The sequence below is a fragment of the Callionymus lyra genome, chromosome 6 (genome assembly GCF_982586985.1).
Source record: "Callionymus lyra chromosome 6, fCalLyr1.hap1.1, whole genome shotgun sequence".
Classification (NCBI taxonomy): Eukaryota; Metazoa; Chordata; class Actinopteri; order Syngnathiformes; family Callionymidae; genus Callionymus; species Callionymus lyra.
Window position 1 is genome coordinate 31,978,487 of NC_141823.1, and position 7,769 is coordinate 31,986,255.

The window sequence follows — 7,769 nt, forward strand, 5'->3', positions numbered from 1 at the left end:
TTAGTGGCATTACACTAAAATTGATAATTAAATGGTCTTTCTAAACCGTCATTATAAGATTAACCTCGTTTTTACCCTCCAAAGATACCGACGCGTACACAAATCCATGCAGTGAGTTATTTGTGCGCCATTCGCTGCTTATTCCATTTTCTCTTTCAGAACAAGTGACAGATGGCGGGTTCCTCTCCCCCAGGGGGGCTCCAGTCTCTGTGAATGCGGCCGCATGTCAATCACCGGCTCTCATGTGATCGCTCTTGCCAATGACGTGCCAGCCATATGGGCCTGGCATCAGAGCTGGTATATAACCCACCCAATGAGAGAGAGAGAGAGAGGGCGAGAAAGAGAGAGAGGGAGGGAGAGGGGGAGAGAGAGAGAAGATGAGGTGTGGGAGAAAAACGCAGATCTTCTCTGAAGCATCATCGGCGCAGGGAGGGCGGATGAAACTCCCACCCGAGGAGGGATGGTGTAAACAAACCCGCTTCTATCGGCCCCATCACTGAACGCCACCCCTGAGGTAGGTGTTCCGACGCATCACGAAAATCCATTCATTTGTCACATTCTATACGTATTTAGATTAAAATTCAGTTACAACTGCGGGTCAATTTCGCATTTGATCGATGAAAAGGTGATCAGTCTGTGACGATATCACACATCATCGTGACACGATAATACCTCCGGGACAAACCATAAATGATCTCATTATTTTTAAATTGTTATTTTAATAGTGGTCTGCGCGCGTGTCTACACCTGGTGCGTGTTTAGGTCCGCACACGTGCTAATTGACAAGGTGATGGTTAGAATTCATCTCAACTCACTGACAAGATTTGAGAAACAATTGCAGATCAAATGTTTAAAAAAAAAACATTTAAAATCCATTAATGCTTAAATATGACAGCGGCATATTAGCAGGTGTCAGAGTTAATCATGTATTGTCAGCCAGTGATTATAAGTATTGGTTTTAAACAGAGTAGGGTGGAATTATTTTAATAATTAAATTGTGAGTTGTTTGAACTTGAGAGAATGGTTATTTTATTATGTAAGGTTAGATAAATCTTCTTCTTGATGCATCCATTGAGACATTATAATTTAGAGGCTGCGCCTTTAATTTAGAGAAATTGATTTTGCTAATTGAATTCTCCTGATTTAACTATAACATCCATATTTTTAAAATAATTCAAAACGTGTAAGTTACAAAATGGCGGCCTCTACGTTCACCTGTGCGTTTATAAAGATATTCATACGTTTAGACTTGGGAACTCAATGTATTTGAGGGCTGAATGCATGTCATGGATGAGAAATATAAGAAAGTCTAAAGAATGTGCAGGTGGTTCCGAGTCCATCTTTTGAAGATGTAGATCCAGTCCACTGGGCCCCCCTGGATAATGTGTGTGTGCGTGTGTCCTGCAGGTTGCCGCGATGTTGAGCCGTCTGTTCAGTGAAGTGCTGCCGGACGTCCAGAGGCTCGCCGCTGACTGGGTGGAGGACAACGACAGCGAGGACGGCAAAGCCAAGGACGACGACGACAACGAAGCGTGTCACCTGGACGAGGACCTGGACGAGCCCCTGGAGGGCAGCAGCCGGGCCGAGTCAGAGATGGCGGGCGACGACGATGACGACGAGGAGGACGAGGACGGGGAGGGCGGGGACGAGACCGACGGAGACAAGCCCAAAAAGCGCGGCCCCAAAAAGCGCAAGATGACTCCGGCGCGCGTCCAGCGCACCAAAGTCCGACGCATGAAGGCGAACGCGCGGGAGCGCACGCGCATGCACGACTTGAATTCCGCCCTGGACAACCTGCGCAAGGTCGTCCCGTGTTACTCCAAAACACAGAAACTGTCTAAAATAGAGACGCTGAGACTGGCTAAGAACTACATCCTGGCTCTGGGGGAGATCCTGCGCAACGGTAAGCGCCCAGATGTGGTGGCGTACGTGCAGATGCTGTGCAAGGGTCTGTCCCAGCCCACCACCAACCTGGTGGCGGGGTGCCTGCAGCTCAACACCCGGAACTTCCTGACGGAGCCGTGTACGGAGGGCTCTCGCTTCCACGTGTCCAGCTCCACGTTCTCCGTGCACCCCTACTCTTACAGGTGCTCCCGCGTCTCCAGCCCCCACTACCAGCCCGGTGGAAGTACTCTGAGGCCCCACTCTTACGCGCCAGGATACGAGTCTGTGTACCAGCCCGGTGGAACCTCTCCAGACTACAGCAGCCCGGACTACGAGGCTCAGCACAGCCCACCTGTGTGCCTCAATGGGGCGGCGCCGGGAAGGCAGCAGGATCCATCGGACCCGGACCGGAACTATCATTATTCTATGCATTACTCTGGACTGTCCACGTCTCGACCCAGCCACGGTTTACCTTACGGACCCTCGGGAGCGCGCGGCGGCGGCGGCGGCGCGCACTCAGAAAACATTCCGCCATTCCACGAAGCACACTTGCACCACGAGCGCGCGCCCCAGTACGAGGACATGAACGCGTTCTTCCAACATTGAGTCAACGTCATCAGACGACTCTGACAATCTTCGTGTGTGTGTGTGTGTGTGTGTTCATCGTGGTCAGATTTGGAGAAAAAAAACACAGAGTGACCTCTGATGACCTTCTGTAGACCATCCTGTTACCCTTACTGTTGTCCGGTCTGTTCAGACTGAAAGAAATAACAATGTGTACAGGCCTAATGTTACGACATAAAGAAAAATAAAATAAAACATGTTTTATAACTGTCTCACATAGTGAAACTAAATTCATCGCAGCCGCAGGGGACATCCCCACTTAGGACGTCTCAGTATAGCGCAGGAAGTCCATCGCTTTGCTATTCTGTTCATTTCTTTAACCTATACTGTATTTTATAAAAGATATTAGAATGTGTAAAACAAGTCAACAAGTACATGACATCTGTGTGTATTGTTGAGTAATTTATGTAGAACAAATAAACATGATATTACACTTTCGTGATCAAATATAAATAGCGCTTTTTAAATATTTCGTTTGTGTATATTTTAAAATGTATTTATTTTTTAAAGAAAAACAATGAATACTTAGAAAACAAAATATTACGTAACTACGAAATATCCAAAATTATGTGTATTCTGTCACCCGTGAGGGTGTATTCATACTTTGAACCTCTCTGATTGTATTAATAAAATAAATACGCAACAGGTCATTTGGGGCCTCAAAGGTGAATATGAATAACACATCGATACATTAATTAATCAAACAACGATTTATTTCATGTTTGAATAAATAGATAATTTAAATGATAATGATGTCCGTAATAAAAGGTTTGTTAACAACATTTCCAAATCATTTTTTCCAACCCAGAAAAAAAGTTTTTTAAATGTTCAATAAAAGGAAAAAACGATAATCGGTGTCTTTTCAGCAATTACAAAAATGACGACACGAAATTAGTCGCTTTACACGATAATGGAAAATCCATATTGTACGTTTGTATTTAATTAATTTAATAATAATAATAATAATAATAATACTTGCTTGTTTGTTTGTTTTTTAATAAAATGTTTTACACCTAAAACCCAAACACGTAGGACCCTTGATGCTATACAAAAGTAGACAAAACAAACAGTAAAACTAACACAAGCAATAATAAAATACAGTCAAAACATTTGATGTTAGACCCGAAACACCCTATGACCCCGGGAACATCATGCACCACAAGTTGTATTTAAATACATAAAACCAGAGGAAATAGTGCGAAGAAATAAGGTCAGTTGTGTCCTTAGTTAAACGCCAACAAGTAGAAGTATGTTTTAGAGTTCACTTGCAATACTTCCTGATCTGGGAATTCACTTGATGAGTATACATTAATTCATTCTATATAGGGTGCTTCTTTAATTGTTTGAACTTCTTTTTTGACCCATGACATTAAGACCAGAAGGTAATAGAAATACGTTTTAAGATAAGGAGATTGTATTCTTTATTTTAGATGTTATTTTCATCCCATATGGTGCACTAACAGCAGGGGAAGTGAACGTCCGGCGACGCGGGGAGGAAACTGACCCACGAAGATGAACTGGCATGTGGAGCCTTCATGGAAATTATGCCATTTACTGACCTTACCGTTAGGATGCAAATGAATAATACATTAAAATGTTTATAAACCACACACAATCATAAGAATAAAGTAACCTTTTATTTCGACAATAATTTAATAATCAGACTTTACAGTGACAATGGAATGCTTGCTCAATGTAATTTATTCATTAAATATTATCCACTATATTTTGATAAAGCATTCATTTAAATAATAATATATAAAGCTATTCTCAGACAAATATGCGTGCGTGAGCGTCACGGGTGAAACAATGCAAAAGGTTATTTCCGACGTGGACTTTCGGGAAGATGATGAAAAAGCTGGCAGGACTTGAGCTTTGCTCTGATGCCAGTTTTGCTAAATGTGCGAACACCAGCAAAGCCAGTGCAAAGTTAAGCCAAGACCAGTAAGCCCACCTCCGCCACAACTAGAAGGGCCACCAGCGCCATCATCCCGGTGCCAGCTGCGACACGTGGCAGCCAGGCGGCCCCTGCCAAAGTGGCCCTTGTGGGAGGGGCCCGGTGTTTCTTTCCTAATTCACTCAGCATCTGTTCCTGATTCTCTCAAGTTAGAAGTGAACTGCCTGTAGTAGGCCGCGCGCATACACTCACGCATACGCGACCACGCGCACTCGCATGTGTGATCGCAAACGGAATATTTAAATGGTGGAATATATAATAAATGAGAGAAGTCATGATAAAGAAGTATTTAAAATGTTTAGAATAGTAAGCATATTAAAATTACAATAAGAATAATGATGATTATTACATATCGTAAATAATTAATAATATTGATGGCTGCTAAAATGTTGATGAAGCATTTTAACTTTATTTCGTTTTTATTGTTTTTATTATACACGTGTGCAAATTATTATGCCGTTTTATATGTATTTCAAATAAGCCGCAAGAAGGCTCGGAAGTACATGATTATCCTAATCTGCGTCTGAAACGATGTTTTCAATCGTGGAAATTGTTTCTTTAATCCGTTTTCATTAGAAAACAAGACTATAAATCTATGAAATAATTTGCAAAAACAAACATACGTATAAAGACTACAGGCAGAAGGCAAGTGGCTTGTTAACCGGAGTAGAGGTTTATTAAATAGCATTTAACATACTATTTTATTGTTTTTTAATCTTCTTGTAGCAGCATTAGGCTTTTATTTATTTTTGTAATAACATTACGGATTTCGTGAGCTTTGATTGCGTAACCAAAGTCAATTAAATCAATTAATTGGCACTAAATTCGAGATAAATAGTCCTACGGACGTTTGTCAAGGAAATTAATACCGTGCAATTACTAAATTAAATAATCCACAGTGCAGATGATAACGCTGATCCGATAAAATCGCAACAGAGAAAGTTGTGCTAGTCCTGGCCTGTCGACACAGAGCTCCATCTGGAGAGTGTGACCAAAATGCATCGGATTACGAATAACGGTTATTGGATTTATTAAAGTGAGATTAATCTGTAAATTATAATTGATGCGACGAATCGTGGGGATCGTGGGAAAGGGAGGCATTTAATATGTGTGTGTGTGTACGCGCGTGCGTGTGTTGTGCGATTTGACCATCTCTAAACATCCTCAATCAATTTCAATGTAATCAGTGTATTTTATTTGTAACTCACTTTGAAAGTGAAATGTCATTAATTTATTTTTCCAAAACTCAACATTATAGTGTAACCTCATACTTCTTCATACATCTTGTGCTGCCAGGTCTGGCAATTTTATCTTTTTGTCGGAGTGTAATGCTGAAAAACGTTGTATTATGTGAGCTCTAATATATGGAATATTCATTTGTGCACGAAAACAATAGAAACAGTTGTGTTTTACTATTATTTATTGTCATCACATCGCTGTACATCAGATAAAGAGGCAACACACGGAAAAAAAACAACACAAAAAGAGGAGCTGCTTATGAGACTAAATTTAGGAGTCACCTCCAGCAGTGGGTAGATAGTGGGCACCACTGCATCAGCAACACCACCTGCCAGACAGACTGAGCGACACACCCAGGTCTGAGAAAGGAAATGAAGCTGGCATTCGCTGGAATTCCACAGCATCTGTGGAAGAAAATCTACATTTTTTGCACATTATTGTGTGATTTTTTTTTCTCTTTTGTGTCTGTGAAGATGTGCCGCCCCTGCTTGTGTATAACCGTTTTTAACAAAAAAGCTATGTGTAGGCACAAAATTATTAGCCCTCAAAGGGTCTTTTCTGTTTAACATATCACCATCAACACACATTCATGCCCATGGACACACAAAATGCGGGCGGCATAAAAGCAAGTTTGATGTGAGTTCACAGTGTGTGCTTGATAAAGTATGGAGGTTGTTGTCACTCTGCACAGATGGTGGGTGTGTTTTTTATATATTTATTTATTTTGGAAGAGGGGGAGTGTGATAAAGTGAGGGGAGGAGGAGGCATGAGGGGTACAGAGAGAGAGGAGGAGGGCTGCATCTGATGCTGCCATGCTACGGTCACGCGGGCAGCAGTAATTGGCCTCCATATTGACGGGTTTTGCAGTGCTGCAGGGTGGGCAAACTCCCAGCTGGACCTGTCAGATGGTATTCAATCCAACTCATTGCCCTCACTCTTTTACTCTTTTCTCCTCTCCATCCTCTTCTTCTTTTTGTCCTCCTCCTCTCCGGCCATTAACACCATTTTTACCCTCTCTATACTTCCTCCCACACACAAACTTGAATCAACTGTCTTTCACACGTGCCGTGGCTTTAATCACACACTTTCATCTCTCTTACACACTGTGCCTTCAACACGTTTTGTCATCACAGCTCTCTTCCTCAAACTTTTCTCTTCTTAACTTTTTGATAAGCTTTGCTAGTTTAATACATCCTTAATTCTACTCCATGCATACAACGGTTAGATCTAAAATTAGGAATAGACAAAAGGCACTCCCTCTGGACAAAAGACAGAGGTTTACTGCAGAGCTGGAAGAAAATGGGCCAGTTGAAATACAAGATAAATACTTTACATCAAATCTCTGATCTTGTTTCTTCAGTCCAGAAAAAAGATCAGAATCAGTATCAGAATACTGTTTATTTCCACTGATGTAAAAACAAAACTGGATTGTTGTTGTTGTGTTATGCACTAATAAAAACAAACAAACAACATAACTAAAGTGATAAAGAGAAAAAAGTAATAAATAATAATCATCAAAGAGCATCTGCATCACTGCATTGTTTAATTCAAAGAATAAGAACATATATTAATAATGAAATTGTACTGTAAATGACCTTTAATGAGAGTTTGACTACTGAAAACAGATAGTACTTAATCCAAGAACATAATAATGGCTTATATTTATATATAGTTTTTTTATTTATCATAATAAGCAAAGCCCTTTATACAAACTATCTTAATCTTACATTAACAGAGTGAGAATTTAAATCCTCAACAACTTTACGTGAGTGTTTTTCAACCTTTTTTCAGACAAGGTACACTTTTTCCAAAAATCAAGTGCAGGCCACCTGCTTAAAATGTTAAACAATGATACTGTTAAAATGATAAATTCCAAAAAATCTACCTTTGCTCAACATAAGTAAGAACTTAACTCAGATGACTCGCACTGTATGGACTGATGCTCAGTCATGATGGAAGGATGTGTAGATTTAATCATATTTATAGAAAAATGCTGACGTTTATATATAAGTAGAGTGAAACTACAAATCAGTAACTTAAAGTGCTCGGAAGTGATGATGACAAT

General features: G+C 40.7%; 1 pseudogene across 1 annotated transcript; it reads left to right on the forward strand.

The window, feature by feature from the left end:
* The first annotated feature begins 367 nt into the window (after positions 1 to 367).
* Positions 368 to 2,720, forward strand: LOC148078810 (neurogenic differentiation factor 2 pseudogene; annotated as a pseudogene). Its single transcript, XR_015711445.1, has 2 exons — positions 368 to 514; positions 1,408 to 2,720. The product of XR_015711445.1 is annotated as a neurogenic differentiation factor 2 pseudogene (transcript).
* Positions 2,721 to 7,769: the final 5,049 nt, after the last annotated feature.